Source organism: Felis catus, chromosome B2 (genome assembly GCF_018350175.1).
Source record: "Felis catus isolate Fca126 chromosome B2, F.catus_Fca126_mat1.0, whole genome shotgun sequence".
Taxonomy (NCBI): Eukaryota; Metazoa; Chordata; class Mammalia; order Carnivora; family Felidae; genus Felis; species Felis catus.
The window spans coordinates 30,238,663-30,264,516 of NC_058372.1; the positions used below are offsets into that span (position 1 = coordinate 30,238,663).

The window sequence follows — 25,854 nt, forward strand, 5'->3', positions numbered from 1 at the left end:
GCCTCAGAATCATTCCAAACTCTCTGTCCCTTTAATAGTATGCATGACAAACGGACACAAGCCCATATGTACCAGGTACTATTGACCTTGAAAGATAAAGTAAAAAATGTTGCTGGAGCTGTTTTTATACTATGTGCCCTTGCAGGTATGGAAAGGGGGGGGGGCAGCAGTTAATTTCCATAGATGCTTTTGTAAGGGTCCTGGTTGTAAATGAGGATGGACGCAGAAAATCCCCCACTGTGTCAAACAATTGAGCCATTAGCAGTGGTGAAGATGGTATGATTATGAATCTCTGAGATTCAGGATGGGGGGGGCATGGAAGATTGGGGACATCTGACTTGACCTCAAGTACTGCAGGAGTATTAGAATTTTTAAAACTCTGTGTCTCTATCGTTTGCTAAAAACAAAATGGTGGGTGAGAAACGGAGTGAGGAAAGTTCTGCACAGAGGCCACAGAGATGGGGCAGGAGTTGGCGGAGTCATGTAAACATGTTGGATTTTTAGGGGCGGATTTTGTTTGGATGTATTTAGTTGTGTTTCATGTTTTTGCATAGGAGTCAGGACAGCATGTTTGTATGGGGAACTGCTGAGTCAGCAGAGAGGGGGAAATGGATGATGCAGGTGCCCAAATGGAGGGGCAGCCTGAGACAGGAGGGGTGCCTCAACTATCACTTAGGAGGTGAGGACACAGGTGCAGATGGGCGAGAGGGTAGGGAGGAGGTGTACTTCAACAAACAAAGGAGCTCATCACCTCAGGAGGGGAGCAGCGAGGGGTGCAGGAGACTGAGGAGGGGGGAGGAAGTGAGAAGCAGCCCTCTCAGGAGGGGGACAGTGAGCTGACTGGGGAAATGGCATCTGGAGAGAGCAGGGCTGGGACCCCTGAGCTCTGTGCTCATCACCTTAGAGACAGAGAGAGCTCCAGCAGCAGGAGCATCTATCATAGACTAGGAGAAAATGCAACAAAGTAGCTCAGGTGTGAGAATTACCATCCTTTCTACTTTGTCCTCGTTCGCTTTTCTCATTTTATAATTATTCTACTGGGAATATACATCACCTCATATATATTGTACATCATACGTACACATCATAACCAGTTTATACATGTTTCTTTACACTTTAGCAAGGAAGGAGATGGTAGGAAAGTCAGCAGCTCAGGCCACCGAGCTGGGGGGGGGGAGGGGGGGGGAGGGGGACTGGGCCTGCCTGTCTGTGCCCTGGGCAGGGGACTCACAGAGACTTTGCTCCATTTCTCAGGACCCTGTTCTCTGTGGGTGGGAGGGCGGGGGCAAGCAGGATCTTTCTTGTGCTTCTGGGGTGTGCTCTTTTATTCATTTATTACTATCTTGTCAGTTTAAATACTTTCTAGATGATGGATTTTGTATGTTACATGGCATATTAAGCTATTCTCATGGGAGTACCTGTCCATACAATCAAGCCCACCTGCTTCAGAAATGAAAATTCAAAGGCAAAATAGTTCAGGGAAAAGATGATTGGTCCTAAAGTAGAAGATCAGAACCCGAGTCTTGATTAATGGTCTGAGGATGATCTTTCAAGTGTTAGGGATTTTAAACTAGTTTATGTTTTGAAAACATCACTCCAGCACATACGAGGGAATCCAGCAGATAACCACAGATATCCAAAACTAAAGATGTCATCTGGTAATCCCTCATCCCCCAGTTACCCAAGTTCTCTCCCCAAAATACATTACAATGAGCCATTTCTCCTTTCTCCTACCCCCCCCCCCAAAAAAAATACATCCATGCATATATGTCTACTGTTAGTTCATAAAGAAGTTCAGGGCAGAGACTGGGAGAAGATATTTGCAAATCACATCTCTGATAAAGGTCTTGTTTTAGAACACCCATAAAACCCTTAAAAAGCAACAATAGGGGCGCCTGGGTGGCGCAGTCGGTTAAGCGTCCGACTTCAGCCAGGTCACGATCTTGCGGTCCGTGAGTTCGAGCCCCGCGTCGGGCTCTGGGCTGATGGCTCAGAGCCTGGAGCCTGTTTCCGATTCTGTGTCTCCCTCTCTCTCTGCCCCTCCCCCGTTCATGCTCTGTCTCTCTCTGTCCCAAAAATAAATAAACGTTGAAAAAAATTTAAAAAAAATTTTAAAAAAAAAGCAACAATAAGCCAAACTCATTAAAAAAATGAGCAAATGCCTGAGCAGACAGCTCACCAAGAACATATACTCCTGGCGAATAAGCACATGAGAAGGTGCTCACAGCAGGTGTCATTGGGGAAATGCAAAGGGAACAACAGTGATCTGCCATCGCACTCCTATCACAATGGCAGGAATCCAAACACTGATAATATCGAGTGCTGACCAGGACTTGGAGCAACAGAAAGCCTCAGTCACTAATGGCAGGAATACAAAGTAACACAGTCACTGTGGGCGTCAGTCAGCAGCTTCTTGTAAAGCCAAACACAGACTAAGCATGGGAGCTGCTGATCCCTCTCTGAGGTGTTTACCCAACCTATTAGAGAACTGATGTCTGCACAGCAACCTGCACGCACATTCTCATAGTGGGACAGCCCATATCTCTGGGCTGCACATCCTGACTTCCTTCTAACACTACTTCGTGGAAAGGGACAAAGCATAAAGAAGAACTTCACGGGGAGGATCTGGGCAAGACGACCTTAGCCAGGGGGTGAAGGGTAACTTCATCAGTGATGACCAGGTGATCACTGTATGCTCTTGATGTGTTGAGAATGGCCGGTCCAGTTGTGGTCTCCCTGGGCCCATAGCCTCGGGCAGCCTAATTCAAAATGAGGGATAGTCTATAATGTACCAGGAAGCTCCTCAAACATCAAAAAAAAAAAACAAAAAAAAACAAAAAAAACAGGAAAGTCTGAGAAATGGTCACAGCTTGAGGAACCTGAAGGAGACATGACTGGACTTAACTCAGTGTGGAATCTTGGGTAGGATCTTGGAAGAGAAAACGAAACCGATAAAAGCAAATCCCGTGTGGAGTTCAGTAGTAGGAATGATGAGTATTGCGTCATCATCTATGGTAAATGCATGAGGTTCAGGGTGGTTTTAACAACAGGTCAACCAAGTGTGGGGCGTACAGGGACTATGCGCTAACTTTGTAATTCTCTGTAAATCTCAAACTATTCTAAAATGAAGCAGTTTCTTTTTTACAGTAACGCTCAGACAAGTACTAGGTCCAGGAGGAAAAACTGTCTACTTTTCAGTTTTCCTGGGGTTGTTCAAGGGCTTGGAGAGAGATTTGAGGGGAGGACAGAGGGAAACTGCAGACACAGGACAGGGCTCCAGAATCTCCTCTCCTCTGCTCCCTGCCCCACCCCTGCACCTGCCCCCAGGACTGTTCAGCCCCCTCCCTCCCTGCTCAGCCTGACTCACCTCAGCCCAGGCCTCTCCCCTGGCTGTGCGGAACCGGAGAGCGGCAGCGCCCCCGTGTGGACACAGGGATGACGACAGAAAACCCGAGTGCCCTTTGGGCTTCTCCCCAGGTTCCTACTGGGACCTTGACCCTGGAGTCCCTGTCAGGTGTTCCTGCTTCTGCCTCCAGAGCTACAGGATCCTCCTCCAGGGAACCAAGTCTGGATTGTCCACTCCTAAGATGTGGTCGAAGAAGGGGAGGAGGAGGAGGCTGGTAATGACCTGGAATCTGGGGAGGCTTCTGGAGAAGTGAGCAGAGGTAGGAAATTGGGACATTAGGGGATGAAGGCCAACAAGAGTGCAGGAGAAGGAACCAGGGACCAGAGGTCAGGGGAAGGGTCATCTTAGGGGGCCCTCGTGGGGGAAGGAGGGGTTCTGTCTGGAAGAGGCACAGGGGCATCTGGGTGGGGCCATGGTGGACATCTCTGTTTTGCACCTGATGGTCATTACACAGGATTTAGCCCTGTAATTGGTCAGGAAACTGTACTTAGGTTTAGGCATTTTTCCATACTTACAATAGGAATAATTCAAACATCCCGGAATGAAGGGGAAAGAAGAGAGGGGAGGTGGTTAAGGGGCTCCCTTTCTTCCAGAGCAAGACCCCCTTTTGCGGGGGAGGCAGGGAGAGGAAAGAACTGAGAGGAGGGACAGCAAGGTGTGTGCACCCTGAAGGGACCTGGTTCTAATTCTGGAGTTTCCGGATCCCACTCCCTGGGCTAGATTTCACAGCCACCTGCCGTCCACCTCTGTGTCACCTGGAGACATTCTCTCTTTGTGAACACGGGAAACACTCCTCCAGGAGGAGCTGCCCCAGGGCCTCCAACAGGGAGATGCCCAGCAGCTGGAGCCATGGAGGCTGCGTTCCTGGAGCATAGAGACAGGACGTGGGGTGGAGGCTGGACACTGCAGGGGCTACAAGGACATGAGCCATGAGTCAGGCCCATGCTTCTGCCTACCATTTCCCCCAGGACCCAAATGTGTCCCATCCCTGCTCCCCCGGCCTGCAGGACCCAGGCATCTCAACACCATGCCCAAGATTGACAGGGGGAAGCCCCTGTGCCAGGGGGTCAGACCCCCCACATTTGGAACCTGGAGGGTGGCCCCCTCCCCCACCTGGAGAGCACAGGACCCTAGCATGCTGCCTCTTCCTCCCCTTGGTGCACCCTTGAAACAGGGTCTTGGTGCACCATCGAAACCCAGACTGCTGTTTGGGTCCCTCAGGCCAGGCTTCCTGGCCCTGCAAACTGTGAAATCACAACCTCTGTTTCTGTTGCATCTACAGACCTCACATTGTCATTTCTGTACATTGTCACACAGGTACAGACAATTCTGACCTCCCTGTGATTGCCTCTCTAAGCCATGACGACCCAGGGGTTTGAGGTGTGTTCTAATTTCCAAATATTTGGGGCTTTTCCAGAGATACTCATGTTCCTAATTTAGTGTCACTGTGGTTGCAGAGTGTACTCTATAATTTCCCTGCTTTCACATTTATTTAGGGCCAGTCTGTGGTCTATTTTGGCCCATGAAATGGTTGAAGTCATGTAATCCTTATCTGTTCTATTAATGAGAGAAGAGTATTGATTTTCAAATATAATAGCTAATTTCTCCATTTCTTTTCTTTTCTTCCACTTTATGTGTCACCTGTTTTAGAGCTCTGTACTGAGGGTCTTCTCCATTCATTACTTTGTCTTGCTGTGATGCTGACCTATTATCCTTATAGAATGGCCTTCTCTGTGTCCAGCGATGCTCCCTATGTGACAGCCTATTTTCCTTCAGGTTAATGCAACAGACCAGACTTCTTATACTTTTTACTCCCATGGGATATTCATTGCTTCACCCTTTAAGTTTTAACTTATTTTTGGGTTTGTAGTTCAAGTGTTTCTATTCTACACAGTGTATAGTCCTCTTGATATTTATGCAGTTGGATAACGGCAACCTTTTGATTGGAATTTTACTTGGTTTATATTGAATATGATTCCTGACATGGTAGGATTTGGGTCTATCATTTTGCTCTTTGTTTCTGAAGTGTGTCATGTCTTTTCCATTCTTGTGCCTCTTTTCTACCCTCCTTTGTTTCAAGCAAATAGTTTTTGTTTATGCTTCGAGTCTTCCGGTGGCTCTTTAGCTATACTTATTTCCGTTAATTTTTATTGAAGTTGTAGGGATGAAACCTGCATCTTTCACTTTTCACAATCTACTTAAGGCAACATTGAACTCCATCCAGTACATACAGGGATAGAGTTTCATTTAGCCTTCTCACTGCTAGTCTTGTTACATGTGTCACCAGCATACATTGTCAGTCAGATAATATCATGTACCTCTTAGTGTTTGCAACAGTCATATGTCTTTTAAAGAAGTTAGGAAGAAAATGTACATATACAGAATAACACCATTTCCTGTTGTTAATTACTCCATTCTGTTTATGAGTTAACATCTGGTGTCATTTCTTTTGGCCTGCAGGACTTCCTTCAAAATGAGTTCATGGCGGGGAGCTTGCAATGAATTCTCCTAGCTTCTATTTATCTATAATACATTGACCTAAAACTTACTTCCTCACTTATATTTACTAGTTTAAATTTATCTTTCCTGTGCCATTTCCTCCCTATTGTTTTATTTTTGGAGGTTTTCAGATGAGATAAAATATCCCAGGTGAGACAGTTAGAGGAATGTCACCAATGGTTTAGACCCATGGAACTAGTAAGATGAGGGCAATAGAGACAGGTCCCTCATCCTGAGTTTCCTGTTGCCCCTTTGCCTCTGGTCCTCGCCCCAGCCCCCAGCCCTGGGCGGCCACTGGTCTCCTTTCTGTCTGCACTTGTGACATTTCTCATTCCATTACATTTCTCACGAGGAGGCTCTCCTTATCTCCAGAATGTGTTCTCTTTTCAAATCTCTTTTGCTCCTGACGTTAACATATCAGCCTCCTCATGTCACAGTTTGCCTGGCACAGCTGTTCCATCAACTTACGTTCTGCCTGTGTCCTCATACTGAAAGTGCAAGTATTTTTTTTAATGTTTCTATCTTTCTTTTTGAGAGGGAGAGAGTGGGAGGTGAAGAGGAGGGAGACAGAGAATCCGAAGCAGGCGCCATGCTGTCAGCACAGAGACTGAACTGAGGCTCAAACTCACAAACCATGAGGTCATGACCTGAGCTGAAGTCGGATGCTTAACCAACCTAGCTACCCAGGTGCCCTGAAAGTGCACGTCTTGTACACAGCACGCAGTCGGACATGTGGCTGTGTCTACAGGGGCGTAACATCTTCAGCCTACTTCTCCCCAGTAGAACTGTAGGGCTCCAGAGGACTCTGTTCCTTTTCTATGTCTCTGCCCCTTTCCTTGAACATTTCCAGCATTTCTGCTCATCTCTTCCTCCTAAACTCTCACCTCACAGTCCTTCTGCCTCCACCCTGCCCTGCTCCTCAGCACCTGCCTCGTGTAAAGTGTGTGTGATGCCAGCACCCCTGTCCAGTTTCCAAGGTCTGTGTCATAATCCATTGCGATGCCACAGATTATAACATGATTCTGCCACTTTGTATGACATTATTATAGCAATAATAATAATAATAAAATAATATAAACATAATAATAATTAAAGTGTAAAGACAGGGGATGAGGACAGCTCCAGGGAAGCTTTCTCATTAGGTTGCAGCCAAGATGCAACTAGAATCGCAGTGATGCCAAGGCGTGACATGGGCTGGAAGTTCAAGTTCACACCCCCCCATGTGGCTACTGGCAGGGAGGTTCAGTGTCCACAGACTCTCAGGGGGAAGCCTCAGCTCATCACTTGTGGGCCCGTCTGCAAGTGAGGATCTTTCTGACAGGGCACCTGCCTTCTTCCAAATCCAGGATCTGAGAGAGGGAAAGAAAGAGAAGAAGGGGGAGAAGAAAACCACAGTCCCTTTGACACCTATCTCTGAAGTCACACACTATCACGTCCCCTTATTCTGTCCATGAGAACTGAGTCACTGAGTCCAGTCTGCACACAAGAGAAGGAGAATTAGTTCCACCTTTTCATGGGGGGAATATCAGTGAATCCGTGAACATTTTAAGACCATACGTCCTGTGTGGAAGGTATTGTCAACTTTGAAGATTTGCCTTTGGTTTTTCTTTTTCTTTTTCTTTTTTTTTTTTTTTGCTTTGTTTTTAAATGTATATTTATCTTAAGACAGAGAGAGAGAGAGAGAGAGAGAGAGAGAGAGAGAGAGAGAGCATGAGCAGGGAAGGGGCAAAGAGAGAGGGAGAGAGAATCCCAAGTAGGCTTCATGCTCAGCAGGGAGATCCAACCGCGGCTCCATCACACGACCCAGAGATCATGACCTGAGCCGAAATCAAGAGCCAAGACGCCTGACTAAGCCACGCAGGCGCCTCTGTCTTCTTTTTGATTCTCTCGTGTGGACATGGAAGAGCCTCAGTGTGGTTTTCTTTTGCTTCTCTTCTCTGGTGAGTGACGAGCTTCTCAGATCTATATGCTCAAGCTTTTTGCACTAAATTAGAGGAGTTTTCAAACGGGATTTCTTCAAATATTTTTCTGCCCTTTTCCTCCTTCCTGTTTCTGGAGTCTGATTATCTGTTTGCCTTTTTTTATTGTCTGTGGACTTCTGAGGTTTTATAAGTTTCTCTTCAATCTCTTTTCTCTGATGTTTTGGATTGGGTAATTTCTATTGATTTGTATTCAATCTTATTGATTCTTTACTCTGCCTTCCCAGGCCTTCTGTGAAGCTTACCCATTGAACCGTCACTGCATTTTTTTCCCCGTTCAGTTCTAGAATGTCAACTTGGTCTTCTTTTGTACATTCTACTTCTTCATTCAGATTTCCTTTCTGTTCACCCTTTGATAACTCGATTTTCTTAAATTCTTTCAACATATATTTATTCATTCTTTGATGCTCGTGGCCGGGTTTGGTGCTGATTGCAATATCTGGGAATCGTCACACAGGGAACATGCTTGTGTTGACTTTTGCATAGTCACACATTGCTGTTTCTCTGCATGTCCTTTAAAATATGTCCTTTAAAAGTGGATTGTGGGTTTTAGTTTTAGCAAATCTGAAATCTATTGTCTCTTTTTCTTTTTAGACAATTGTGTTTTTCCTAAAAGTGTTTCACTAGCATGGACCCCACTGTGACATGAACATTGTTGACTGGTGTTATCTATACCCAGTTTTTCCCACCTCCAGGGGCTGCAATTTATCCTGGGTCTTGAGTGAGCCTCCGTCCAGCTGTGTGGTTTGGGGGTCAGTCAAGGTTTGTGCAGGTTCTCCTCAGAATTTGGTCCTCACCTCCTCTGTGGTCGTCTTGTTCCTGGTATTTCCCCCAAACTTCTAAATGTCCTCCCAGCCACAAAGTCTGTCCATCCTTCAACCATTATGGTCTTATCTTTTAAGTCAACTCTGTGCCCTATGTGGGGCTTGAACTCATGGTCCCAAAATCAAGAGTTGGATGCTTTATAAGAGATTCTTAAATACTGAGAACAAACTGAGGGTTGATGGGGGGAAGGGGGGCAGGGGGGGCAGTGGAAGGGGAAAGTGGGTGAAGGACATTGAGGAGGGCACCTGTTGGGACGAGCACTGGGTGTTGTTGGAAACCAATTTGACAATAAATTTCATATTAAAAAAAAAAAAGAAAATAATGGCAATTATTAGATAAACTTCTATATCTTGTTATAAAAAAATAAAATAAAAAATAAAATGAGGCCTCCCTCCTGCATTATCAGCACTCTCTCCTGAGTGTCCCCAAACCATGAAGAGTGCAGTGCTCATCTAGGGATTTAGACCGAGATTCTATTCAGATTTCAGATCTCAACCCTCTGCTTCTCCCTCACTTTCAAATTTCCCCTTTAAATGTCCAGCTCCTTGGCACTGTGACTGCTGTCATCTGCCCTGTGAGCCACTGGGCTGCAGTTACACTGGGGGAGGGGAGCACCCAGAGGGGAGAAAGCTCTGAACTGGTAGTTCTCATCCATTGTAGTGGTGGTTATTCAAGATTAAAGTTCTCATGTTTCTGCCTGCCTGCATTTACTTTTCATGGACTTCAAGTAATTGAATTAACTCCACCCCCTCCTCCTGCCATTCCCAAAGTCTCACCTGAGAAAGGATTTGGGGTGAAAAGGTCCTAGCCCATGATCTGATCTTGTGAGAACAAGGTGGATTCAGGCACCTGCAGTTCTGTGTTCAGGCATATCCAGCTGAAGTACGGGGAGGCCTGGGATCTGGGTACAAGCTGACTACCTATAACCCATAGTGACATAGAAGGATGCCGCCATGCCACCTCTCATCCACTGCTTCTATAGTATTAGCAAAAATACGCTCTGTACATGATAATTTTCTTACATTCTCTGCACTGAGTCACCAGAAAGGCAGTAAAGTTTGAATGGAGGCCTTGGAAGGGGTTGAGTTAAATCTGAAACAAGCTCTGCCTTGTCCTCCATCATCCTCAGAAGCTGCAATGACCATGACTCTCCCCGTCTGATGGCTGTTTGTAGCCTTCATCAGGGAGATTCCCATATTCCTCCCTGTGCTCTGGGCATTTGCACTGATGCTCCAGTTCTGAGGAGCATCAGCCCTTGGATTGTAAGTGCATCGGTGTCATCAGATCCTCCTGAGTAACAATTGTTATCCCCCCAAAGAAAAACGGAGGATTTCTCATCTCACAAGGGGTCTTCTTCCATCACCAAGGTATGAAAAGTGTATGGAATCCTCCCTGGGAAGTGGACATGGCACAATTTCTCGAGGGCCAAGCTCAAGCACCCACTTACAGGATCAGGATCTGCATTTTTAACAAGATCCTCACAGAATTTGCTACGTGCTGGAACGTCAGAAGCACGGTTCTAGGACCATGTTCCTCAAGGTGTGGTCTCCAAGCACCTGGGGCACCGCTCAAGAGCACATTCACAAGCTCTGTCCCAGAGGTGGTGCGTCTGCTTCTCTGTCGGTAGATGCACCCAGGAAGGTGCCTTGTCAACAAGCACCTAGGTTCTTGTGCACTCGAAGCTTCAGGACTGTGCTGTATATGGTAGGAAACCTGGGCACTGCTGGGCTGTGGGCTGTGGGCTGTGGGTTGTGGATGGGACAATGATGTGAGGCACCTGGAACACACCCGCCGAGTCTTCTCCCAGCAGCCAGTGCGGCAGAGACGTCTGATACGTGGACAACACAGATGTCATGCTCTCCTTGAGAGTCACCTGATGTGATGGCAGGGAGTCTGTCACATTTGTCTCCTCGTGGATGCTCAGTATGGGTGCAACATGGCTCTGGTAATGAACACACTTCTCAGCAGGTGTCATAAGAGGCCATGGGGAAGCATGTCCAGTGAGGGATACAGGGTCAGCTGATCCTTGGTCCACTGAAGATAAAGAATGGGACTATTTTCCCTGTGAAGGAGTCCTGAACAGTAACATGGTGACCTCTTGAAAAGATACACCCTGGGCTCCCTGGGGTGTCGTTATTGTGCACCTGCCTGGTCCCTGCTGAAGAGTCATGTAGAGATGGCTCTCAATCCCTGTCCTGTGCCTCATCTGTATGACTTCTGTCACAGGACAATGCCAGTGGACGTGGGCCCTCAGGGAGGGAGGGCACAGTCTGGCCCTCCCCCTCCTGGGACGTCCCCTCTCCCAAGCCTGGTGCTGTGGTGCCTGCTCTGCATCTGTGGGCCCATGTGTTGCCTGGACACCAGGCTGGAGGGCTGTACAAGCAGCAGGGTGGGCTGGGAGAACAGACCCCAAAAGCAAAGGGCAGCCAGAGCCCGGATGGATTCTGACTAAACAGCCTATATGCTGTGTGATCTGAACATGTGAAAGATTTTGCCTGACTATCTGCTTCCTCATCATGAGTTCTGTATGCTAGAATTGTCCTTGGATGCATCATCATTAGGAGGATGCACAATCATACATGGAAGACCTGGGTCCCTGAGTCTCCTGGTACATTCTCGTCACTCTCACATGGCCACATAGAAGTGTCACTATAGCTGTCCTTCCTTGTCCCTGGTGTGGCTGTCTGTGCTGTCTATTGCTCAGGTCAAGTGCTCCCTGGAAGCACGTGATCCTCCTTGTGACATAGGGTTGAAGGTCAGTAGTAAGCCTAACCTCACTCACCTCCCTTATCTCCTCACGCAGGCCTCTTATCATCTCATATTATCACAAGAAGCAGAATGAGCACAGTACATCAGATTAGTTGGGGGCAGTTATGCAAAAGTTTGACTACAGTATACTCTTAGGCTTGTTCTCTTTTTTTGTAGTTATTGTTGTTAATTTATTACTGTGCCTAATTCATAAATAAAGCTTGATCATGGGTGGGAACGTACAGGAAACCTCATAGGACATGTAGGGTCCGGTACTATCCGCCATCACAGGCAGCCCCTGGGGTCTTGGAACATACTTCCTGCGAAGAAGGGGACTACTTTAGTTCAGTACCTTTGCAACCTCTTACAAGCCTCTATGTAGTCTCCATTCGTGGGGCCCCTGAGTGGCTCATTTGGCTGAATCTCTTAATTTCAGCTCAGGTCATGATCCCAGGTTGGTGGGATTGAACCCCAAGTCAGGTTCTGCGCTGAGCATGGACCCTGCTTGAGTTTCTCTCTTTTCCTCTGTCCCTCTTTCTCACTCTGTCTCTCTCATATAAATACATAAATAAATAAATAAATAAATAAATAAATAAATAAATAAACAAACAAACAAGTATTCTCCTTTCAGTTCATCTTGACTTTGGTCACATTATTAGACTTTGAAATGTCCCTGCATCTGATTGTGCCCATGTGTTTCTTTGTCAGTCTGTCAGGTTGGAGTCCCTCATGTTCTGGCTGGAAAATAATGGAGAAGGTGTTATGTGCTGACTGAGCTCAATGAGACGACAGCTTCCAAATCTCTAATCTCTCACAAGGTTTCCCAAAAACTAGTTAAACTCCAGAGAAGTAACCAAGATGCCTTTTGGTACAAGAACCATGAGTCCCTCTCCCTGGACCCTGAGCATGATTCTCAGGAATCCTTGGGGCCTCAGGAAAGCTATTGTCTCCCAGGCCTGTGGACAGTTCAAGCACCAAGGACCTTCCACAAAGTGGGGAGGAGGAGAAGGTGCTGAGGAGCTGGTTGTGTCTGTTACACAGAGTGGGAAGGAAAAGCACCTCCTCATTCATGACACGCAGTGTAAACTCCCTCTCTTTGTGCCACAATTGTCTTCACTTGGCTTGTCCTGGATGCTTCCTCCCAGTGCTATGATGGGTCCCAGATCCCCGTGCTGCTCCAAGTCAGCTGACATGAGCTCTGGAACAAGAAATGAAAGACAATTTGTTCACCGTGGAGTCAAGTTCATTTAAAAGAGGAAGAAGGGACACAAAATCTGGCCTCAGGATGGTCCCGCCATGAGGTGAATTCATTCAGGGCATGTCTTCCTCAGAGGTCCTTGAATTTGAGGGATGTGTGTTGTTTGTTGGGTCACTTTGAGAAGCTGTCAAGTGAACTGCAGAAACAAGCAAGACATTTCAAATGAAGGGACATTGGGTTTGATCCCGATTTTGCGTCCAAGTTGTGCAACATGAAGAGATGATACAAATTCTCTAGGTCCGGTTTTATCATGACTAAAATAATTGATCATAAGAGATGTGAGTAGAAAACAGTGCTCCTTTAGTTTCTCTATAATTTTCCCACATTTTAATGACCGTAAATGGCATGTCTGTGAGTTGCATTCCCAGTATAGAACTTGCTCTCTTCCTTCCCCTGAATGGCAATGACCTACAATCTGACACTACGTTATAACCTCTGCTCTCTTACAAGGTAGACGGGACAAGCGTCTAGAGCAAATTCCCTTCTGAACTCTGAAATGCTCCAGACCCTGCAGCACGTCCGTCTTCCTTGTGATTTCAGGAGGTCTGTTTTCAAGGGCTGGGGACACAGCTCTGGGGGCTGGAAGCTGCACCCACTTCCTCCTGGAGGGAAGGAAGGACCGTGGTTCCATGACCCCAGACATCTCTCTGAGAAGGAGAGGCTCCTCCAGCCTGAGAGACCAGCACTGTTGGCATCTGTGAGGGGGCCTCGGATAAATGGCCTCTCTCCTCACTAACAAATGGAGACAGCAGAATAAGGTAGCCGGAGGTTCAGTGATCCTTTCTGGCCCGAGAGCATGGAAGTTGACAGGCATAGCTGGGTGTGAGACCCACATGGCTTCTTCACAGGGAAACGTGGATCAGTCACACCCTCACTCCATGGTGGCAGCAAGGGCACAGAACAGCCCTTGGTTTGAAAGGGAAGCCCTGGTGCATTACTATTATGTATAGAATTGAACAGTTTACTTTTCTGTAATGTTCTGTCCATGCGAAATGACTAAAACTTTCAGAATTTCTAAAAAAGTGGAAGGGCGTTTTATTCAAGCCATAGTGAGGACAGCTGCCCAGGATACACAAAACTCACAAAGAAGATAATGCTTGGAAGGATGGAATATTTGTGCAGAGTATTTGTGTTTTTATGAAAAGAGTTAGAAACCATCACAATGAAAGACATTCCAGAAAATTACAAACTTCAACTGTGCTTTCTGTACATGCAAGTTTGCAGGCTTCCAAAATATGGGGGCAGAACTTCGGAAGAATTTTACTCTTATTTTAGTTTGATATGTGTCTTTTAGGTTCTTTGTTAATGAAGCAGAGGCACGATGTGTGCTCAGGGCAGAAGTAGAGCCCATGTTTTCCAGTTTGGGGAAGTCATTCTGATCCTGGCAAGTGTTAAAGTCTAGCTTCCCTGGGAGCCCACGAGCAGGGCCCACAAACAGCGAAAGCTGAAAATGTCCTTATCAGTTCTAAAGTCAATATTTGTGCAAGCGTCCAAAGATCATCCCAAGTTACACAAGACAGCACGGGGTTTCTCTACCTCCTGAGGCCAGGCACCTCCTCCCTCCGCAGCACCGAGGGGCATTCTGCTCTGTGAGATATTGCAAACCACGTTCAGGAATTGCGGATCCTTCTGGAAAGAGCAGAAGGCCCCTTGCTTGTGCTGCTCGCAGAAGCAAACTGAATCCACACCCCACAGCATTCATGTGGTTGAAGCTAGCAGAACATTTAGAGTTTATTTTTCAGAGGACTGTTTCTCCTCACTCAGCTATGGTTTCTTTTCAGATTCCTGTCCCTGCAGGAGCCTGGGATCAAGGTCAAGTGGTGTGGCTCCAGCCTGTGAACAAGTGAGGTCCTGCATTCTTTATCAAGATAATGAGCCAGAGACCCCATCCCCTTTATACCGGCTCTCAGAGCGTGCCCCGTGCCTCACTCCTTGTCCCAAGACAACCTCGGGAGATCAGGGGCTACATTTATCCTCCTGCTGAAGCTGGCTCCACCCCAACATCAACACAGGCTGTATGTGACACGTATGGTTTTCTGATGTGCACGCTCCATCTTTCCTCATCAATAGTTACATGTCCCGCCCTTTCCATCAATATGTACATAATCTCATCCCTTATGATTACATTAAAAAAAATTGTTCCTTCCCCTTCAGGGAGGATATTTAGCCTTGGCCTCCTACCTCTCATTAGGCTGCTTCTAAAATAAACCCTTTCCTTGCTGCACCCTGGGGTCTCAGTCATTGGCTTTGTTGTGCATTGGGCAGAGGGGTGTGGGTGGGTTTGGTGAGAAAACTTCCTGTCCCGGATTCCCGCTCCTGGGCTGTGGGGTTAGGAGGCTGACACCACACTGGCAAGTGTCCAGTCGGGCCTGATGTCCCCTCCTGAAATGGCTTTGTTCAGGATGGACAGCCCATGGCTCCTTGGTGGCTCCGAGAGTGACGCAGCACGTGGTGATGTGGGCCTGGAGAAACTGTGGCCACAGAAGATGCTCCCAGGGTCCTTCCAGTTCACCAGGTAGATACTACAGGTCACCTCTTCCAAAAGGTTCCATATAGTTGGCCCGGTCACCATGACTGCTGCCCAAGGTGTGATCAATAATTCTTCTCACCCGAGGCTGACCTGTGATGGGAGGATGATAAGGTGAGGACTGTGAAAAGGAGTACAGATGGCACAGGGGTGGTTAGGAGGGACAGGGCTGACATGTGCCACTAGTGTGGCCCCCACAGTGGCCTCCTGTCAAGTCCCCGTATATCCTCTCCTCCTCTCCATCTCTTCCCTACACTGCACCCGAGTAGCCTTCCTCCACATGGACTGTAACCCTCATTGTGTTTCCCACACCAGGCAGGGAGGGCTCCAGGGCCCAGCCTCTGTCCTCAGCCTCCCCTCTCTCCACCTTGTTTCCCTCCAGCCATGAAAGCAAACAGTGCTCGAGCATCAGCTGTGTAACAGGCACTGTTCCGAGCCCTTCACAGGTGTCACCTCATCTCTAGAGCATTAGCTGTGGTACAGGGAGGAGGCTGATGCGTCCCTGGGTGAGGAACTTTTTTGGGTCCCAAGCTAAGTAGCCAGTGGAGGACATCCTGGGATCCAGGTGGGCCGGGTCCAGGCTCCCACTCCTCAGCTCCAGGCTGCAGCTGCCGGCGGCTTCCCTGCACTTGGTCAGACCCAAGAGCCTGCCACACCGGCCACCAGCCAGGACTTCTCCTCAGCTGCTCTCCTAGTGAGCCATTCCTCCCGTGTCAGCTCCTGTTCATCCTGGGGGCTCAGGTTAATGTCACCTGCTCAGGGAGGATGTCCTGAGCTGCTCCCAGGATGGGGTCCCTGCTCCATGATCCAAATGTCTGTCTCTTCAGGCCGAATATTTAATATATAAACACACAAGCCTGTTTTACCTGCTCACTGCTGTATCCTCAGTGCCCAGCAGAGATCAGGCCCCAAATATGCATCATCAGAGTTAATCAATTAATCAGCCTCATCAAAAAGACTTAGGGAGAACCTCACGCTTCCAGTAATGTTGGGCTGGAATAATTGCATCCACCCTCCTACTGAAAACAGCCCACTTTTGTTTATTTTTTTTTTATATTGATGCGATATACCTTGTCTGTGACATGAGTGAAATTATTTGAAGGGTGTCATGTGAAGACTTACATTTATTCTCTTTGACTTACAGGGTTCAAAAATCTGTCATTTCTCTTTTTTTTTTTAGTAGTTTTAAAAATGTTTATTTATTGAGAGAGAGAGAGCATGGGGTGGGGTTGAGAGAGACAGAAAGAGAAAGAATCCCAAACAAGCTACTTGCCTTCAGAACAGAGTCCAACGTGGGACTCATGATCAGGAACCCTGACATCATGACCTGAGCTGAAATCCAGAGGCAGAGGCTTAACTGACTGAGCCACCCAGGTGCTTCAGAAATCAATCATTTCTAAATTATTTTATTTTATTAAGTAAACTCTACACCCAACGTGGAGCTTGAACTCACGACCAAGAGTCATATGCTCTAAAAACTGAGCCATCCAGGCACCCCAGAAATCATTCATTTTTTTTAAGTAGGCTCCATGCCCAAAGTGGACCTTAATCTCCAAACCCTGAAATCAAGACCTGAGCTCAGATCAAGAGTCAGCTCCTTAATCAACAGAGCCACTCAGGTGCCCCAGAAATCATTCATTTCTGTATAATCTTCAGGGAGACAGAATTGGGCATCATCATAAGGTTTGTTTTACTTTTGTTTTCAAATCAGACATAACACAGGAATGCGCTTCTGTAGTAGGATTAGGTTATAATCCTCCATCATTGAAAGGGTCCCACTCTGTGGTGTTGACGTTATACGGGGAACTGTGGCATCATGACGTGACAAGTGCAGGCCCTCTGAGCCCCTCCCTCATGAAGTTGCCACAGGAGACAGAGCCCTGGGGCTGTTGTCACAGGCTTGGGCTCCAGCAGCTCTGTCATCTGGCACTTCTACCCTCTATCCTCACATTGGATAGTGACGCTGTGACAGTAATATGGCACTGACTTCGCAGAGTCACAAATGGTTTAAACTCCGTAACATGTGTAAATTCGTGTGTAAATCCCGTGCTCAGCCTGGGAGAGATGGGGACCCGAAAGCACAAGCAAACAGTCCTCTTCCAGCTCTGACTTTAAACTGTCCTCAGGGAACTCCAGCAACATGCCCCACCCCCTTGCTCCCTAAAGGGTTAGAGGTTCAGTGAGTGATTGGTGTTGCCTGTGTGCATGCTGAGCCCTGGGGGCAGGTCAACCAGGGCGCCCTCTCCTCCTGTCCCCACCATCCTCCTCACCTCTTTCAAGCAGGGTGGGGCCAGCAGGGTGAGGAGCACATTCTGGGGACCAGGGGGCTCCTGCAAGGACTGCAGGCCGGCTGGGCTGTGGGAATGGATGGCGCCCCTCTCTGCCCTCTTTGGGGGAGTGCTCTGCCCTCACTCTCCCTTCCTATGTGGGAGCCCGTCCAGACTATGCCACCTGAAGATGAAAATGTCTTCCCCCCCCCCCCACAATCAGGAAGTGATTCCTTTCCTAACTGGTTCAGACCTGGTAACCCTGAGTCAGCCCTGGTTAGTCAGTTACTCGGGAATCCCCAGCCACCCTTCCCTCCATTGGGAGCTGCTGGGGGAACTTAGATTTTCATGAATCCTGCCCACATGTGTGCAGTCCTACAGCACAGTGAGCGGGGTCCACCAAAGAAACCAACAAGGTCCTGGCTTCGTGAATTCAGAGAGAAGTACCGTTGTGCTGGGATCTGAGTCTTGTGATCACATGGAGATGCCCATGTGGATGGGTCAGCAGGGTTCAAACACAGGGAAGGTGAGCACGAGAAAGTCAGGGGACTGCTGCTATTATGTTCCTGCGTGTGTGTATTCTTTCTGGTTCTAAATTCCCCGCTAACAGTTCAGATTACAAACTCTGAATTCCCTGAAATCTTCACTGAGTTGTCCCACATGTCCACCTTGTCATCTCCATTTATTTCTTATGTCAGATATTCAATGAGTCAACAATACTGCCAGAAAACTATATGTTAGACAAGGATATTATTGAAAAACATTTGAGCACCAGTACAGTAATACAATGTATAAATAAAAAGATTTAAGTTATACTGTGTCTATGTTCTAAATAAACCATGTATTAGAAAACTGCTCACAAATGATGTAAGTTATAGTCTATTTTATTTCTTAAACTATTATAAAAAGTTAGTTGTTGAGATTTAAAAGTATTTTGGGGTGGCACCTGGGTGGCTCAGTCGGTTGTCTGACTTCAGCTCAGGTCATTGTCTCATCATGGTTAGAGGGTTCGAGCCCTGCATAGGGCTCTCTGCTGTCAGCAGGGAGCCTGCTTGGGATTTTGTCTCTCCCTCTCTCCTACATCCCTCTCTCTCTCTCTGTCTCAAAATAAGTAAATAAACAAAAAAAAATAATAAAAGTATTTTGACTGATTTTTTTTATACTGTTGTCATTAGCAAAGTGATATGCCATTGTGAGCCCTGGTTGGACAAGCGAGCCCATAACAAGTTTTCAATGTGTTCCCATTGAATTGTCTTTAATGTAACAGCACATAAACATTATGCTGCTCATGGTACTAGATTCTCTCTCACTTTAACTATTACATTAAATATTTTTTCCTGTTGTAATACTGTCTGAAGTTCTTACACATTTAATATCGCTGTAGTTAACTGAGGCACAAATATCATTTGTTACAAAGACATTTTTGATTGAGATTAATTTTATTCATTTAATAAATAAAATCTATATAGTTTGGTAAATAATCAGTGTTCATTAAATTAAACTTAAAACTTCTGTATGTGTTTATTTCTTTCAAATGAGAAGTGAAATCACATATATTATTAAATAATTGCCTTTCTCTTGATATGGGATTTTTTTAATTTTTTTTAATGTTTACTTATTTTTGAGACAGAAACAGACAGAGCATGAACGGGGGAGGGTCAGAGAGAGAAGGAGACACAGAATCTGAAACAGGCTCCAGGCTCTGAGCTGTCAGCACAGAGCCCGATGCGGGGCTCGAACCCACGAACTGCGAGATCATGACCTGAGCCGAAGTCGGACACTTAACAGACTGAGCCACCCAGGTGACCCAGGGGTTTTTCTTTAAAATGGTATGTCCTATTACTTTTTTTGAAACATAATATTATGTAGTTTTTCCCCTTTTATTCTGTTATTAATTTTGTAAGTTAATTACTTCTTCTTTTCTCAGATTAATCCAGCCTCTGTAATAAGTAACAAAGCTCTCTGGTAAGGCTAAAGACAGTAGTGACCTCACTGTTCATAGACAAGTTATTAATGCCAACTCTCTGAAAAAAGTTTATCTTCCAAACCTTTACCTACTCCAATTGCATGGATGCTTATAAAGTGCCCCTAACAGGTTTGATACTATTTCCAGCTGCTGTTGCCATCTTAGCACTGCAGGAGCCCAGACCTGCCCAGTGTCCTGGTTTCCACCCAAATATTCAGATAGTATTTAATCTTCTTAGTGTTTATTTATTTACCTGTTGTTTTTATAGCTGACTTTGTGGAAGATAGATACCATCATTATACGTTTTATTTATCAATTCTCATACCCAAGATTACAATTTGTTATGCACATTCACTTAATTTAAAATGTTGGTGGCTCAGTTGGTTAAGTGTCTGACTTCAGCTCAAGTCATGATCTCGCGGTTCCTGAGTTCGAGCCCCTGTGGGCTCTGTGCTGACAGCTCAGAATCTAGAGCTTGCTTTGGACTCAGTGTCTCTCTCTCTCTCTCTCTCTCTCTGCCCCTCGCCTGCTAGCACTCTGTCTCTCTCTCTGTCGTAAAATAAGTAAACGTTAAAATAATGCCAAAACAGGGGCCCCTGGGTGACTCAGTCGTTTAAGCATCGGACTCTTGATTTCGGTCGTGTCGTGATCTCAGGGTCGTGGGATCGAGCCCCAATTCTGGCTCTGTGCTGAGCATGGAGCCTGCTTAAGATTCTCTCTCAAAATAAATAAACACTTTTTTAAAAAGTCAAAAAGCTACCAAAATTGTAATAGAATAATTTTAAATAGTTTTTAAAATTTGAGTAGAGTTGACACAGAATGTTCCATTGGTTCCAGGTGTACAAGGTAACGTATGACAAGTTCACACATTGTGCTCTCTCCACCACAGGTGTAGCTGCCCCGACACATCCTGTTACAGTATCAGTGACTGTTCCTCATGCTGTGCCTTCTATTCAGTCACTTCTTCATTCCCTAACTGGAGCCTGTGTTCCTGCTCCCCCTCACCCGCTGTCCCAACCCCCACACCCTCCTCTCTGGGAACTAACTCAGATGTTCATTTACTGTATATAATACATGTGAATACAAAGTGTCCTGAAGTAAATACTTAAAGTGATTTATTTGAATTCACATTTCACTGTATCATCCTGAAATCACTGAATATATGACTTACACAGTACCAAGTTAGAATATCCAGAAATTTCTCTAAAACTTTGTGTGAGACCCTGAACTTTGTGGCCACACTGGCACCATGGGTACACGTGTAACCGTGTCACATCTTGTTTGAGCACCAATGACTACCTTTGATGCCCTGGATTCTCAGATCAACAAAACCCTCCTTCTTACACGTCTTCAATTTAGTATTGAAGTGATTAAAACACATTCTGGTGACATAGTTGAAACGACACTGATAATGATTTTTTGCTTGATTTCTAAGTTGTCCAAATACTTTCTTATTCTGGCAGACACACGGTTTGCAGCCAGCAGCACAGTGGCAGGGACCACAGGGACATGTGCTGCTCACAGTCCGGTCACAGCCTTCGTTCACCATGTAAAATGCTCTGCTTCACTGCACAGTAGATAGTGTGACTTCTGATGGCACTTTTCCCATGTTGGTTGCTCTTATCAGCCCTATAAGGATTATTATACAAAGTTTTACTAATCCAATAACTTGCTGTGTAAGGTAATTTATAATGTTCTTCACACTTTTCTTCCTGATTATTGCTAATTGTTCATTGCATTCTGAGCACTGACAGCATGTGCTTAGCACGATCACATTCACACAGCTTTGGAGCATTATTTGCATGTAATATTTACAAGGTTAGCAAGAGTAAGACATCAGTGAGTTTTGACAAAAGTAGCAGGGATTTTGTTTTAATTTTAGAAATGTCAAACAGTGTTTTCTTTGAACTAAATCATACACAGTCTGGAAGCCATTCCCAAGCGTTATAACATTTGTACAGTATTAGATGCTCTGTGACACGGCATTGCTGGTGTTATGTCTCCCTGTTCCCTCTCAGACCCAGAAGATTCATGATTAGTATATTTCAAACAATGTTAAAACACACTGAAGCTTTGTCACATCATTCTGTTTATTCTTAGTATTGTATTTATGTTCTTGAATCTGTATCTATTATTTCCACAACAATTGTGGCAGACTGACACTGAAAACAAAGGAAAAGTTGTGCAACATGAGGGTAATGATAAATTGAAGACTCTCCTAATCTCAGAGGGAAGAAATACAACCCAGGTCCTTGTCCAAACTGCCTTCGGATCACGTCTGCCGCGTCAGCTCTTCTAGCACACCCAGCCCCCCCTCCCCTGCCCTGCATATTTTGGACCTCCAACCCTACCCCAATCCCATGAGCTGCTTCCTTAAAATACACCCACCTCTCTCTTGATGCACGTATGTTATTGTGTCTGTTTCTCTGAGCACCCTAACACAGTACTGTGAGGGGCATCGAAGGATAGGGACCTACAAAAAAGAAAACTCACCGTTGTCATGGGAAGTACAGTGGCAGGTGGTAAATATGCAATCATGTGATGCTCACTGGCCATGGCTGCACGTGAGCAGGAGCTACTCACCTTCCATGGGGTGCAGCTGGAAGGGGGTGCAGCAAACTGTCCCTGAGGAAGTAATGTCAGCAGACACCAGAGGGAGGCCAGACCAAAGGTTGTGGCAGGGAGGTGGGGAGAGTGTGCCACATGAGGGAAGAAGGAGAGATCAAAGGTCCTGGGGTGGGATGGATGAGTTTGAGGACAGAACAGGAGCAGGGACTCTGGGACAAGAAGAGCTGAAGGCTGTGCCTTCTCTCGGGGCATCCTTCCCTCCACCTGTACTTCTTCCTTCACACTCATCACCTGGATCCTGGGTGACTTCCAGGGCCTTACAATTGTCCCATAGCAGAGCTGGGAGGCCCTGGGCCTTCCAGCCTCATGGCTTTGTTCTATAGATAAAGAAGCCTTGGCCACAGAGGGGAGTGGGTTTCCCAGGAAACAGGGGGTGTGGGGGGGCCGAAAGCCCCTGACTCTGAGCCAGTGCCTTTTCCACAGTGACAGGGAGGGTGATGTGAAGGAAGGGGACCTTGGTCAGGAGAACGGTGCAACTAGCAGGGGTTGAGATGCTACAAGATCACACGGGGGACCTGGGAGAGTCCCATTCCAGGCTCCTCACACCTCACTCTGAGCCATGAGAACATTTCTAACTGTCCCCCACTCCTCCTGATGCCTCCAGTTCTTCAAGCCCTGCTCAAGATCAGCCTCTTCATGGCACTTTTCAGATATGGAGGAAGATTTCCTTTTTAGTTCTCTAAATTATACTAGTGCACAATGGGTGTGAGATTTGAACATCACAATCACTTGTGTGAGGAGAGGGGGTCAGGGAAGAGTGTTGTGTAATTGCCTTCTTATTCTTTTATGTTGTGTGCCCTACTGTCCTATTACACAACACACACACGCACACACGCTCACACTCCTTCCCCACACATGGATAACTAGGTCCTCAGTAAGTACTGGAGCTTCCTCTGAACGCACTGGTTCCTGCTTCAGGAATGCACTGTGTGCAGTGTTTCTCCTCAGCTGTGTCTCAGTCACCTCCAGGAGTCCCTGCATTTAGTGCCTTGGGCTCCATGGGTGACCAACACTTCATCTGCCATGACAGTGAGAAGATGAAGACAAAGTCTTGAGTCCGGGGTTGATGGAGGAGCCAAGGCATTTTGACAAGACCAAGTTCTTCACAAGCCAGAAGAGTAACCATGTAAATCTGAGAAATGTGCAGCGATACTACAACCAAACCGCGGAGCACAGTCTGAACAAAGAGCACCCACGAAAGCAGGCAGGTTGGTGCCGGGAAGAAAGCAGAAGGCGCCGTGCAGACGACATCAGCCCAACCCCCAGGGACCCGAGACCCTCTTGTCAGGAATGCCCCTAGTGGCAGCTGGGGCAGGCAGGTGTGCACAAGCTGTCACTGGAGAGTGAAGGCGGCTACAGTCTGGTCAGAGGGGCAGGGTCTTTGTATCATTGATTAACTGGCTAACTGACTAAGCCGACTCAGTGGGCCAGGGACACTTCTTTAGGTCACTGTAGGTTGGGCACCAGAAAGGATGACCTACTGTTTGACCTCATAGAGCTTAAAATTAAGATGGGAAAGCAGCCATACTTTTGTGATCACGTTATTGAGCTTGTGAGGCACACTGAGAGATCCTGAAGACAGGTACCTCCTTAGATGTCAAATGAAAAGTAGAGAAATGGTCACAGAGTCGATAGGCCAGACACCCCAGTGAGAAGGGAAAGTGTCATGAATGAGGTGGAACTTTGTGTAGAGTCTGATGTGTGTGTGTATGATTTGGGTTGATGGGAGAGGGGTGGGGTTCCAAGCAGGGAGAGGTTAGGGTGGGCAAGGTGTGGGGTGAAAGTGGACAGAGTGATTTCAGGGCATAGGTTATAGTTTAATAATTTCTAGTAAATGTCATGAGAAATTAGCATATGAAACAGGGAAGAGATTTGCATGTGGATTAACGGCATAAATCAGCGAGAGGCTCAACTAAAGCTGAAGACGGAGGCTGCTCAGATTTTACCACAAGATCCATACAGAAGCTTGAATTCCACAGTTTGCCAAATGGTTTGGTTACAGGCACCGAGAGTCCTGCCTTCTAAGGGCTCACAGCATAGGAGGAGAGAGACATTGGGCAGTGAACTTGGGTACTGTGTGTAAGTAATGGACCAGGATCTTTTGTAAAGCTTTCTCAGGAAGTGGGAACAAATCTAAAAAGAGATGCTCCTATGATTCTCATCATGTAGGAAATGACAAACATTTTATGAGCTGTGTGCAGGAACTGTCGGAGGACCAACATATATCCTTCTATTATATCACAATATCATAGTCTACAGGGTGAATGTTCCCTGCAGAGCAGCCCGGTGGGGTGGTGCAGGGACAAAAGCTGGAGGGCCTCTGCCGGCATGCTCTGCCCTGACTGACACTGCCTAGTCCTGGAGAGGATTGGGCAGGCCCCAACCCTGCAGTTCACCATGACTGGGGGCTCCAGGAGGACACAGGACTGTGGGCGGTGGCAGGATGACTAGGACATTGACAACCACCTGAGTTTGGACATGGACCTCTGCCATCTATGGTCATCTCATCATTGCCTGCTATCCTGGCACAGATGGGAGGCCAGTAGGCATCATGGTTTGTAGTAGATGCTTTAGAAGGCTTTGCCTTAGCCCTCCCTGTTTTGTCTACCACAGACCCTACCAGAACATATGTGACCCACCACCCCCTCTCTGACTGTCAGGTCACCCTAATGTATGGTGTGCCTTGGGCTTCCACCCCGTACATATCACCCTGACCTAACAGTGTGCCAGGGAGCACCAGACCCAGGACAAGAAGCTTGTGGAGACCAGGCAGAAGAGGATGGAACCATCCAGAAGTGCTTGGCCATTGTGCTGTCTTCTTGAGAGGAGCACAGATTCACATGCCATGTGTAACATGAAGGACTGCGTAAGCCCATCACCATGAGACAGGATTTGGGAGGGATGAGAAGTGGAGCCACATATCAGGGAAACAGGAGCCCTTCTAGAGACTTGCAGCAGAGTCCAGGCACAGAGACACCCCTCACCTTTCCTTTACTCCTCAGATCCATTTTTCCAGCCACTATGCTCATCGAGAGGGCATCTGCTGACCAGGTTCTCTCTCATCACTGATGTGATGGAGCTCTCATCACTGGGGTTGTTTGAGCAGCAGTTTAGATGGTCGGAAGTAGAGTTGCTGGAGGTGTGCTCTAGAACAACAAGAACTCGGGTGGGGAAGAGGTCCAGGTTTTTTCCTTCTGATCTAGAACTTCCTAACCTCAGTGTTCTGTTCATTCTGAAGGTAATGTGGCAACATCCTTCTGTGTAGCAAATCCTGGGGTGGGGAGTGGGGGGCACACCAGGGTGGGAGAGCAGTAGAAGAAGGTGAGAGGCTGAAGACCTGCTGGACGCCCAGAGTCCCAATACCAGGTGGGCAGTGCACATGGCTGCCACTGGATTCCAGAATCTCAATCTAAGGTCACATCTCCCACTCACTTAGGAGAGCTCCAGGAGCAGGCATGCTGAGATCCAGAAAGTACCAGAGTCCCTAGGGAGTGGGATTCTTTCTAGTGAGGCAAATATTCTCTGGTTTTTCTCTCTCAAGATACTAAAATTTTTAAAAAGATGAAGTGGGGGTCAGCCAGACCCCAGTTGAAATGGCAAATGTGAAGGGTGCGTTATGTGATTGTGTATCTGTCTCTCTGGGTGGGTTCACAATCCCATAGAAATGTGTATGGGTATTTGTGTATGGAGGTTTGTATAGATGTGTATAATTGAGCATATATATGGGAGAGAGCGAGAGAGAGACAGCACC

At 46.8% G+C, this 25,854-nt stretch overlaps 1 protein-coding gene and 1 long non-coding RNA gene across 3 annotated transcripts in view; one reads left to right on the forward strand and one right to left on the reverse strand.

Moving 5' to 3' along the window:
• Nucleotides 1–25,854, reverse strand: part of FLA-I (MHC class I antigen) — a 46,716-nt gene that overhangs the window by 11,636 nt on the left and 9,226 nt on the right. The gene's annotated exons all lie outside the window — the stretch shown is intronic.
• On the forward strand, nt 12,659–14,939 carry LOC123385331. Its single transcript, XR_006597653.1, has 2 exons — nt 12,659–13,258; nt 14,497–14,939. It is a non-coding gene; the product is annotated as an uncharacterized LOC123385331 (long non-coding RNA).